Source organism: Molothrus aeneus, chromosome 7 (genome assembly GCF_037042795.1).
Source record: "Molothrus aeneus isolate 106 chromosome 7, BPBGC_Maene_1.0, whole genome shotgun sequence".
NCBI lineage: Eukaryota > Metazoa > Chordata > Aves > Passeriformes > Icteridae > Molothrus > Molothrus aeneus.
In genome coordinates, this window is record NC_089652.1 from 24,128,847 (window position 1) to 24,140,869 (window position 12,023).

Below are 12,023 nucleotides of genomic sequence, written 5' to 3' on the forward strand. Positions count from 1 at the left end.
AGCATCAGGTTTTGTTTGGAACGTGTCAATCCTTCTAATAAATATTGCTAGAAAGAGTCAGCAAGTTTTATTTCAGTGTTAAGTTCTGAGTTTTGATGACCAGTCCTCAAAATACACCTTTTGAAATTTTTGGAAAATCTTCCTTGCTATATGCCCAAAGGGTGCAGAAATCAAAATTTAAAGCAACACAACCAAATTTTTGCAACAAGATACACCATCTTATATTGCAAAATTGTTTTCTTTGGAATCCTAGGTACAACCCAGTAAATCTTCATTCTGTTTCTTAAGAATTAAATGTCAATGTGGGATGGTGCATCTGTAAGTTGTATTTTTATTAATAGTTTTTAAAAAGAAGAATGACTCCCCCTTTTCTTCAGTTAAAAATTATCTTCCAAAGCCACATGGAGATTCCCCAACCTCAGAAACCAATTTGAAATTCTGGAGACTTTTATTTTTCCCTTGTCAATGGTCCTGCTTCTGCTTTCCTTGGTGCAGATTTGTTCAGACCCATCACAGACAGCACTACTCCATGATTTCTCATAGAGAGAGAGCAGTATCAGACCAGATATTACATTTGGGACCACTGTTATTCATGAAAAAATGTCAATATGATGAAGAGAAGTCACTAAAACTCACCATCACAAGCTTCTACATCATGGTGATTTGTATCAAACGTGCCTATCAACAGATAGAAGAAGGTTCTTTTAGTGTAGCCTTTTCCACATCCTGTTCTGGGCCACCTCTCAATATTACAGCACTGCTACCTGAGGAATTTGACTAACATGCTGAGTCCTCCCTTCTGCCTCATGAATTGCCAGAGAGAAGAAAAGAAAGGGTTAAATAATATGCCTGTGTGCAAAGTTAGGAATACTGTGCAGCCATGTAGAAAACACCTGACTGATAATTTACTGTGTATTTATAGCTCAGAACAGTTATGACAGAAACAAGTCCTGTAACAGCTCTTACTTTAAAGAGTCTGTACTTTGCAAATGGCTCATTGAACAGATCATCTTAGCTATTCATTATGGAATGTGCCATCCTTACAAGAAAGGAATTTACTGGGCTTGGCAACAGGCTAGTCTAACTGTTCAGTCCTCTACAAGCCTATTTGCCAAATTATGAGGAAGAGAATTCTGCAGCATCACCTCTACAACTCATACCTCTTGACTATTGAGAGATCATACCTTTATTTAGCTTCCAAAAACTATTACCTCCTCTCTTGAGCATGTCTGAACTAGCTGGATTTGTCCCACAGAGCAATGGCAGAATTTGTATCAGTCTTTGATTTGAACCTGAACTTTCCCAAGGATAAGCAGGCCTTGAATTATTTTGAATTTGTTATGAAGAGAGGCCCAACATGTTTTTCTAGTCTCCATTACAGTTCCTAGAACAATTTCAATCTTGTTTTGTTGGACACTGCAAATACTATTTCACTACAGCAGTGGAGCAGTGTGAGATCCAGGATAGCAGGTTCTGGTTGTAGGTGTGTGAAACAAGATACCAAATCCACAATGAACACACATATGGGTCTGAGCTGTTCCTTACAAAGGTGGCACAGGGTTGCTGAGAAGCAGAGGAAAGGTTCTTTTCTGGTGGTGTCTTCAGGAAAGACACTCATCACTTGACTACACAACTTTACCTGTGCACCAAGTTCACTGAAAATACTTTACTGGATGCAAACAGAAAAAAAGCCAAACCAAACAAACAACAGCAGGCAACAACAGGCTAAATTGCTCTGAAGGAGCAGATAGAAATTTGGAAACTGAATTCTTAGCACTCTTCTGAGAGAAAGTGCCATACTTATCTTCCTGAAACCTTTCCCTTGCCTTTTGGAGGTGGTGGGAGTATAATTTGTCACTTCAGATCTTTCTCTCACTTTAAAAACCTGTCACTAAGATGAGATTTGGCAAGTAGAAGCACAGGTAGTAAAAAAGATCAAGCCACTGACCTCCACTGTAAAGGCTGGATACTACAGGCAGCTTTACAAGGTGCTTCCAACAACCTCATTCCACTGGCTACCTCTTCTCTCTGTTTTATTTACCAGAATAAAATTTTATTTTTTGCTATTTCCATTTTTACTTCAGAGAAGAATGCTTCTTTTCAAGGACTGGAAAACCTAGAGCATTTTTGCCTATCCATTCCTCTTCTGTTTCAGTGGAATGCACTCCTGCAGTAGCCTGGGGGTCCTCAATCCTTCCTCCAGCATGCCTAAAGCATGCATCTGCCTCACCAAAGAACCTCTGAAGTGCACCCCAGAAACCATCCAACTGCAACAAAGTCAGTTTTATCTCCTTCAGAGCAGAGACAGCACCTGCTCTAAACAAACAGCATCACCTTGCACAATAGAAGGATTATGTGAGAAATTCTTGACCTCTTGAATCTAGGTTTTTAGTCCAGATGTTAACCTAAATGGGCACATGGTAGAGACAAATGCTTTAGAAATTGACATATATACATCCAAAATAAAAGGGAAGTTGACTGCTTAAAGCTAGTTTGCTCTCAAAGAGACATAGGATAGGGAGAAGGGAAGGTATCTTGGGAGTAGTACTGCCCCTCTTGACAGCACTGATGTGGAGGCACCAGGTGACTGTCACTCCTGGACAGCAAGAACTGGTCACTTCTCCCCATTCCTGGCTAGAAAGAGCTCAGCTCTTTGGAGATATAAAGTCAGCTGGTCATGAGCTTGGTAAGCACAGACATGGTGTGCCTCACTCCACATCTTCTGAGTTTTCCAGTTCCAGCACTGCAAGTACATCTGGATTTGAAAAAGGTTTAAAATGCCCAAAACCACAGAAAGGGACAAATTTTGAAGAGGCAACCCTGCTGCACCCCTGACTGTGTGGCTCACTGCCTTTGGGGAGCCACAGGTGTGGTTACAGCTCAAACCAAAATGGACTCTTCTTTCTTTTTTTTTCTCTTTCTTTTCTTTCTCTTTCTTTCTTTCTTTCTTTCTTTCTTTCTTTCTTTCTTTCTTTCTTTCTTTCTTTCTTTCTTTCTTTCTTTCTTTCTTTCTTTCTTTCTTTCTTTCTTTCTTTCTTTCTTTCTTTCTTTCTTTCTTTCTTTCTTTCTTTCTTTCTTTCTTTCTTTCTTTCTTCCTTTCTTTCTTCCTTTCTTCCTTTCTTCCTTTCTTCCTTCCTTCCTTCCTTCCTTCCTTCCTTCCTTTCTTCCTTTCTTTCTTTCTTTCTTTCTTTCTTTCTTTCTTTCTTTCTTTCTTTCTTTCTTTCTTTCTTTCTTTCTTTCTTTCTTTCTTTCTTTCTTTCTTTCTTTCTTTCTTTCTTTCTTTCTTTCTTTCTTTCTTTCTTTCTTTCTTTCTTTCTTTCTTTCTTTCTTTCTTTCTTTCTTTCTTTCTTTCTTTCTTTCTTTCTTTCTTTCTTTCTTTCTTTCTTTCTTTCTTTCTTTCTTTCTTTCTTTCTTTCTTCCTTCCTTCCTTCCTTCCTTCCTTCCTTCCTTCCTTCCTTCCTTCCTTTCTTTCTTCCTTCCTTCCTTTCTTTCTCTTCCTTCCTTTCTTTCTCTTCCTTTCTTCCTTTCTTTCTTCTCTCTTTTTCTTTCGCTCTCTCTTTCTCTCTTTTTCTTTCTCTCTTTCTTTTTCTTTCTCTCTTTCTCTCTTTCTCTCTTTCTTTCTTTCTCTCCCTTTCTCTCTTTCTCTCTCTCTTTTCCTTTCAAAGTACTAGCAGAACTCCTACTCTGAGAAGCATGAGGCAGCCATCCATGCTGTAGTGTGGGGGATTCTGTGTTGTATCTTCTTTGCTAATGTCCCAGCTAGAGCTGGGAAAAGAGAGAGGCACAGAGAAGTTGAGAAAATGAACTGAAATTCTAACTTCACTGCTACAAAGGAAGGCAAATGAAATTAAATTCTGAAAATTGGAAATATGTTTACATTTCTTTTAATTCAAAACACTCTGAGATTCACAGAGTGCCTGCTGGGTACCCCTGGAGAGAGGTTTATGCATATGGCTGCTCACTGGTGACCTTTTTTGTACCATCTTGTTGAATCTGCTCCTAAAAATGTGCAGCTGTGCAAGAAGTTGATATTCAGCTGCCCAGTAAAGGTGAAAAGAAATGACTGTCAGGCAGTTATTGAAGCTCAAGGGCAAGATTAATTTTTCAGACCAAGCTTTAAAGCTCTCTTGGAAAGTGGCAATTGTGACACCAAAAACCAGTCACCCATAAGAGGTGCCTAAGGGTGGCATTCAGGGGGCCATCTGGCCTGTATCTGGTCTGAATCAAGCCTCAGCAACTGTGACATTGCAGGAGGATACTTTGGAAAGAGTTAAGTGAGGCAGGAAATGTGGAAGATTTAGGGTGGGAAAAGAATTACAAAAAGATTAATTACAAGTTCTCCCCATGCTTTGGACCCAGTCCAACTGCTTGCTTCTTCCTCAGAACACTTGGTCCAGAATCTGGGGCAAAAAAATGTGTGTTCATGGCTTTGTGGATGACCTTTCACTGTTCCAGGCTGCAATGACTCCTTATTGGCAGTCTGAACCAAGTTTTGGCTCTATTATTTCTCGCCTCCTTGCAAAACTTGATGTCGCCTAAAGTCTTTGGCAGAAGATATGAAAGATACTTCACAAAATAAAGCAGGAGGGGGTTCCCACTGCTACTAGAGAGAGATTCTTGCTAGCTCAGCATTTCTTTTTGTAATGTGCTTTACATAAGGTATGTTACTCTTCTGGCAACACCTCCAGGCCTACATTTTCTCCTTTGTGCTCATGTGGATCTGGGGTAAGGGTTCCTCAGGGAAAGGTTCTCACACTTTCTTGCAGAATAGCTGCTTCCATATTGTATCCCCTATGTATGTTTTTGGGCTCAGCCCTGAGTAAGCCTGTACTTTCAAGCTGAGAACCTGTTCTGCACGGGTGTCACTGAAATTATCTTTTCTCTATGCTGTTGCTGAATTATTCCATTGAACCACGCCTCTGATTATTAATGCATTTGTTCAGGGTGATTTTGTATTTTTTTTTACAGAACCAAGAGAAAGACACTAAATGTGTGAGTGTGAGCCATCACCTCCTGTGGGGCAGGGATGCTTGGCAGGTAGGTCTGAGACTGTGATACTGCATCGCCCCTGAAGTTATTCATCACACCTGAAGCACAAAGAGAGGATGCCAACATGTAAGTACTTCAAAAGCATTGATCTTTAGTACCAAAGCATTGATCTTTAGTACCTTTTCTGAAGGACAGTTTTGTCCTTAAAAAGCAGCACTGGGAGTAAAGATTTTAAGGTACTGATTTTTGCCTTACATCTGACTTCCAGTCTTTGAGATATCACACTACATTTTCCCTCCATCTATAAAGAAAAGGGCAATACCTACAGGTACACTGATTTAACCCAGACCATCAGCCTCCTTTACATCACCTGCCAGTACCTCTCACAAGTATTTCTTAAATACAGTCCAAACATTCTGATTAGGCCAGCTGTTCCAGATGTTAAAACCACTGGGTGCTCTATGAAGAAAACACAACCTTAAAGTTTGTCTGGAGGTCTGTGATAGCAGTGAGCACATGAAGTGGGCTATGAAATAAAGACTCTACTTGAGACTATCCCTCATGCCAAAAAAGCAAAACCCTTCTGAGGTGCTGCCAGTGGAAATTAGGGGAAAACTGCCATCATTTGTTTCAAGTTTGGGAATTGCTGCAACCCTATGCAAAGATTTCTCACTTGCCACTTTCCTTTTTTCTTTCCAGTTCCTTGATCTTTTCCTACTCTACAGCCAAGGATCAACCTCCTTGTCTCAGAGTGTCAAGTTCCCATATATTTCCCTATCAAAATCCTTCTGGGACTAGCACAGGCTCTGTGGCATTGGCACAAGCCAGTGACAAACTCCCAGTAGAGCCCAACACAGACAATAAAATGCCAGGCTTCAGCATAAATCCTTCCACTCCTAAACCAGACTTTACTTCTGATCTTCTCTGAGCTCGTTGTCATTTGCTGTCCAATTTTTTTAATGGAATCTGAGGTCAAGAACTGCATTGTGTCTTTTGGATCATATTACACATGCCTAACTAATACTAATAAAACTCAGTAACCTAGTTAATTTAGCAGCCCTGGACTCTATGGACATGAGGGCAGTAGAAGATCCCATTTTCTGTTTTGTTCAGGAACATGATGCAACAAATATTTTTACACTCCAGCAAGATTTTTTTTTATTATGAAACAGGGGGATTTAAGGCTTTGTTTGTTTCAGAGTTATTAATTTTCATTAGGTATGTACAGGACAGAATATGAATGGTTGGTACATTCATGCAAGACAGATCATTGACTTGGGTCACCAAGTTCCTCAAGTTTATAAACAGTGTCTCTGTAGTATTTTAATGACTGGTCTTATGTCAGAAGATTGGACAATTGGAGGCATGTATACCAACATTTATACCACAGTTTGTATCCCACCTGCCTGAATGTCCTGGTCCCAAGCCAATCCAGGACCACACCCAGGAAGGGGGATATGTGCACCTTCTGCTGTACATCCTGCCATGGGCAGGAGCTGATGGCTGGTGAGCTGACACACCCTCAAAGCCTTGGGCAAGTATTTCTCAGCTGTCTTTGGTGACCTGAGATATCACAGCATTTAAGGCATCAAGCTGCTCAACACCTGTTTTGACACAAACCAGGAAGTAAAGTCCTGCTTTTCAAGTAATGACACTGAATGAAGAAAGGACCCCACATGGTCATGTTGCACAGATTTCACATCTCCAGCACCTAGTGGTGATTCAAAACCTCTTCTTGCAATACCCCTTTTTGCCCCATGTCAAATCAATGTTTCTGGTTACATTTCTTGACTAACCCTTCCTATGATCCCAAAACTCCATTGTTTTGTGCTAGTGGGTAGGAATCATCTTCTTCCCTGAAGGTTTCTAATGGTGGGTTTCAAGAGATTTTTCAAATCTCGCGCTTACATGAGCCAAGTCCCCCACTAATGTCTTGGAACTGTTCTCACCATTTTCTTGTCCACACAAAAATTGAGCTGGAAAGGCATTGAAACGAGCTGATGAAGTGAAAAAACCCACAAGTTTTCGGATTACATTGCTAGATTGTATCTGTTTTGAAGTTCTTTTCTCAAATATGATGACGTTACATGTCCATGATCATACAAATAAAACTTTTGAAGAGTCTTGCAGAAAAGCCCTGGACTGCATGAGAAGCAGATAAATCTGTGACACTCAGGATGCATTTTGTTGTGTAGAAAGGAGATTTGTAGTGCCTGCTTCCACTTTTTTAGAACAGTAAAGGTAAATGCTGTCTCTTTGGATATTGGTAAACTGCCTCAAAATGGGATCCTTAAGACTAAATTAGAAGGACCTTTCCCTTACTTTGCCTGATCTGCACTTTGGCAGAAAAAATGACATGAGATTTCTAAGAAATCTGCATCAAATTCTCCATGGGATTCAGTGCATTTGGGGTGGCATTCTTTGGATTATTTCGTTCTGTACCTTGCCAACCTCTCTCTCTGCTGGAAAAAAGTCTGTAAAAGCTACTGCTTCTTTACCTTCAGGCCAAGTCTTGAAGTGTTAAAGCACAACTCCTAGTAACATGGATTACAATAAAATCTGGGTTTCTTTGGTTCACTTTCACTGCTAGTTTATAGCACAAATGACCCAAAAGGTTGTTTTGCAATATTAAAGAGGACCAAGTGTCCCGTAAACTTTTTAATACCATGTGAAATCTGAAAGCCTTAACAGCACAGGCTTACTACTAGTGTCTCACACTGCGTGGGCATTTAATGAGTTGTGTTTTATGAGTCTGTTTTTCTTGTGGGCAATAAAGGGATATATGAAAGGGTCAAAGTTAGGAGACTGTAGGACAATGTGTCTTGCCAGGGTTAGATACAACCTACCTAGCAGTTTCCCAAGGGAAGGATGGCTTAGGTCTTCAGCCATAGAATATTCTGTGTGATTTTTAAAGGTCATCAAATAAAAGAGAGTACTGCAGACCTTCTTTTGTGAAATGGAGGTGAAGGGGAAGTAGAGACAGACATTGGCAGGCATCTGCAACGTGTACAGTTCAATGCACAAGTGTAATCCCCAGGCAAGCTGCAAGTGCTGGATTCTAGTGATGAGCCCTCCTTTTGTCTCATGACTTTTGCTTTCCACCTTTTTCCGATCAGGGGTACACATGTGACATGAGATCAAAATTTGTATAGCTATTCTCCAGGCTGTCACTTGAACTTCCAGTTAGCTAATTTTTGGCTGTTATCAGTATTGTTGCAGTTATCACAGAGATATCTCTGTTCTGGAGACCTTATCTATGGACAGCTAAAGTAGAAGTGTCCCAGAAATCCCAGACAGGCAGCTGGTTTCCACAGTCAGTTTCCATCAGTCCTTACTGAAGGTAAATTCCTAAAGAGTCCTTTGGTTTTTTATCTATGAGCTCTTACCCAAAGCTTTCTCAATACTAAATTTCCACAGAAAGACATTTCCAAAGTGTATTTGGGAGATACAAGTTAGGAACACAACAACAGCTTGGGAAAAACAGCATCCTATTCATGCACCTCTTGCCTGTTGAATATACTTGTGTAATACCTGAAAAGCTTTTTGAGCCCTTTTTGTTGTCCTTCCCTTTTGGAAAGGGACTCTTTTGTGTATGCATACATTTTGTGTATTTTTAAGTAAATCAAATGTGCTTTCAATGCATTTTGTTTGTTATTAAAACTGAAACTCTTGGAAATCCCTGGAATGTGGAGCTGTGCAAACCATGCAAAAAGCAGGTATGGATTGTCATCCCAGACAGTGTGACGCCTGTCAGTGTCCCACACCTTTTGCACAGCCACACACTGCTATGTGCATGCTATTGCCATCCCCAGTGTCTTTGAACATGCACTGAATAAATATCATGACAGCATTCAGCTTGTGCCTGCTGACTCTTGGCAGCAGCCCCACGGCTTGTGGGGAGTGGAGAATGTGTAGCTGGGTTGGAGCAGCGGCCCTTGGCTCTTCAGGGATCAGCCCTGAGCCATGCTGACCCTGTCTGTGCCCTGCCGAGCAGCAGATGCTGCCAGAGAGCCTCCCAGCCACCAGCGGGTGGCCGGTGACTAACTGGGACATCTCCCTTTTTCCAGGAGCAGCCCCTCCCGGCCGGTGACGATCCCTCTGTGCTGGGGCTGCTGCCCCCGGCGTTCCCTGCCTCTCCGGCTGAAAGCAGCTGGACTCTGCCAAGCCCCAGCTTCATGCGGTTTGGCACCCTCTGCTCCTCAGGAGCAGGAGCTCCATCCAACACTTACTGCTGTGTACAAGTCGAGCAGGAGCCGCAGCGAGGACCGGGACAGGAGCTGGCCCACCAGCTCCTCTCTAAGCTTTAGGAGGTGGGTTAGTAGCCCACCAGCTCCTCTCTAAGCTTTAGGAGGTGGGTTAGTAGCCCACCAGCTCCTCTCTAAGCTTTAGGAGGTGGGTTAGGAGCCGCAGGGACAGGGTGACAGGAATGCACTGTGCTGCACTGGAGAAACAAGCCAAGCGTCCGCCTGAAAAGGAAGGGAGACAAGCAGGAGTTTTACAAGCTGCGAGGGAGGCAGGGAAGAGGCCAATAGAACAAATATGATGTATTTTAAATACTCATTTCTACTAAAATATGTCACCTCCCCCTTTCCCTGTTTTCAGCCTTGGTTTTCAAGGCAGGAATGATAACCTCTGTGCCTGCTACTAAAGAAGACAGTGCACAGCTTTTTCTTCAGCCCTCAGCATGACCCGTAAGCAAGTGTGCATGGGAACAGAGGGAGAGGGCTGGGAGAGGACAGACAGCTGCCTGGATTGTCCTTCTGAGCCACTCCTGCCAAGATGTGGTGCAACATCTTATTTTTCTTGTCATTGCTGCCATCTATTACAGGAAATCTGTTCATTTAACATCTTCAGCGAAGCCTAAGGATGCGAGGGATGGTAACACCAGGCAGGGTCTGTCCCCATGGATTGAGCCACAACATGGGCCCAGCAGCCTCCAGGGATCCTTCAGCCCTTTTGGAACCACAAACTCTGCAAACACCCATGTGGCTGAAGCGAGGGTGGGGAAGTGTCAGTGCCAAGGGAAGGAGGTAGGGTTGGGAAGAAGTGAGTTGCAGCATTCACACACCCCTAGAAGCTGGAGCTTTCTCAGCAGCAAAAAGAGCCAGTTTCTGCCTCCACCCCAGCCCAGCAAGGCTGTGGGAAGCAGAGCAAGCTAGTTTCCTGTAAACAGGCTCTTTTTCCCAAAGCCATGGCAGTGAGACAAGCCACTGAAACACAAGTGAGTCCAAGATTGGGACAGGTGCCACTGCTGGTGAGGGGTTGAAAGGCTTCACTTCTCTCCATCCTTCTGCAGCATCCTTCTGTTCCCATGCTGTCACCCCCTTTGCCCTCCACATGAGCTGTTCTCCCTTCTTTTCCCTTCCCACACACATCCTTCCCAGTTCTCAGCACGGGAGGGATCTCTGTAGCTGAAACTTTATGGTAAATCACAGTCTGCCCCTGGCTGACTGACGTTCAGGACCTCTGTGTTGTGATAGCTAAACCTGAGTTGGTCTTTTCTTAGCCCCTCTCCATTTTCGGAATGAGGTGGAGGGTTATGTGGCTGTACATATTTCATGCCATGCTAAAACTTGGCAGATAAATTAGCTTCTGAGGAATATTTTTAAGAAGGAGCTAACATAGAATTACACAGGGCCAAGCAAACCCTCCTGCCCATGCATGTTCTCTGTAGCTTTTCCCAGCTTTAGTCTGAAAATGTACTCAGGCTGTGTCACTGGAGGAAAGGCGGGATGATGCCAAAGTCATAGTAATGATCCCTTTAGTCCCATATGCAGCTCCCAGCTTGGTATCAATGAGGGATTGGGACCACTAGCTGGTATCAGTTCCTGTGATTTTTCATACCTTCTTAAGCCAATCTCGGCTGGAAACTGAACCAGGTGAATTGGCCTCAGACACCAGCTGTGACCCACAGTTTTGGCATTTCTGTTTTAAAGGACATGCAATGCAGGTTGTCAATTCCTGTGATAGCTGCTGTTTTCCTTAAATCCTCAGTTCCTGAACTCCTCACTCTTACCAGATAGTCTCTGCACACAAACATCAGAACTTTTGTCAAAAGCCTGATGACATGAACAAAAAGCATTCAAATATCAAAGTGCGAGCAAACATATCTTGTATAAGCTCATTTCCAAAATGTTTCTTTTTCTGTTGCATCTTGTGATTTTTTTCCTCGTCTGTGTCATGGCAATTAATCACTTACTACTTGGCAACATTAGGAAGATGATGAGCTGGCAGGAATACTGGTGAATTCCCCAATAGAATGACATACAGCCTTTGTTTTCCACCAAAACCTAAATTCAGGATATGTGGTAACATTACATCCTGTAACTGCAATACTGTACAAGGTGCTTGAAGCCAGTCAGTGTCAGGATGTAAGAAAAAATAAAATAGGCTCATCCTCAAGTCTGCCTGCAAGGGAGGTGGATTTTTTTTTTTGGGGGGGGGAGTCTAGTTTAAAATTCACTGATTATTGAATTTTAATCTTGTCCTCTACATACATAGTTGTTAAAAAAGAAGCAAGTCTTCCTTTCTTGCTTAGAAACCAGAATATAGGTGGGAAATAACTACAGAGACAAAAAATTCAACAAACACAGAAGATTTGTGTTTGTTGTATTGATTAAAACGCCTTTTTTTTTTGCTTTGTTTTTTTTTGGGGGGGGTTGTTGTTGTTGTTGTTGTTGTTGTTTTGTTTGGGGGGGGTTGTTTGTTTTTTGGTTTTTTTTTGGTGAATCTAAATCCTTCTCTTGGATGTCAGTAGCTAGCAATTTTTGAATGATGCTTTCTTTCCCTGGACTAAGTGGGCTTCCAAACTCATGAAGAAGTATGTGTCATCTCCCAGGCCCCTGGGTCCATACTTTCCTTCTCTGGCCAAGAAGTCCCCTAATTTACGTTGCTTAGGAGAAATAAGAAGGGCTATGTCACCATGGCAATGCAGAGTTTTACCTGTTTTTGGAAAATACATAAGCACCTAATAGTAAACCTTTCTGAGTCATAGCTTGTCATGATATCCTCAGCTCTCTCCCCTTGTTGACAGA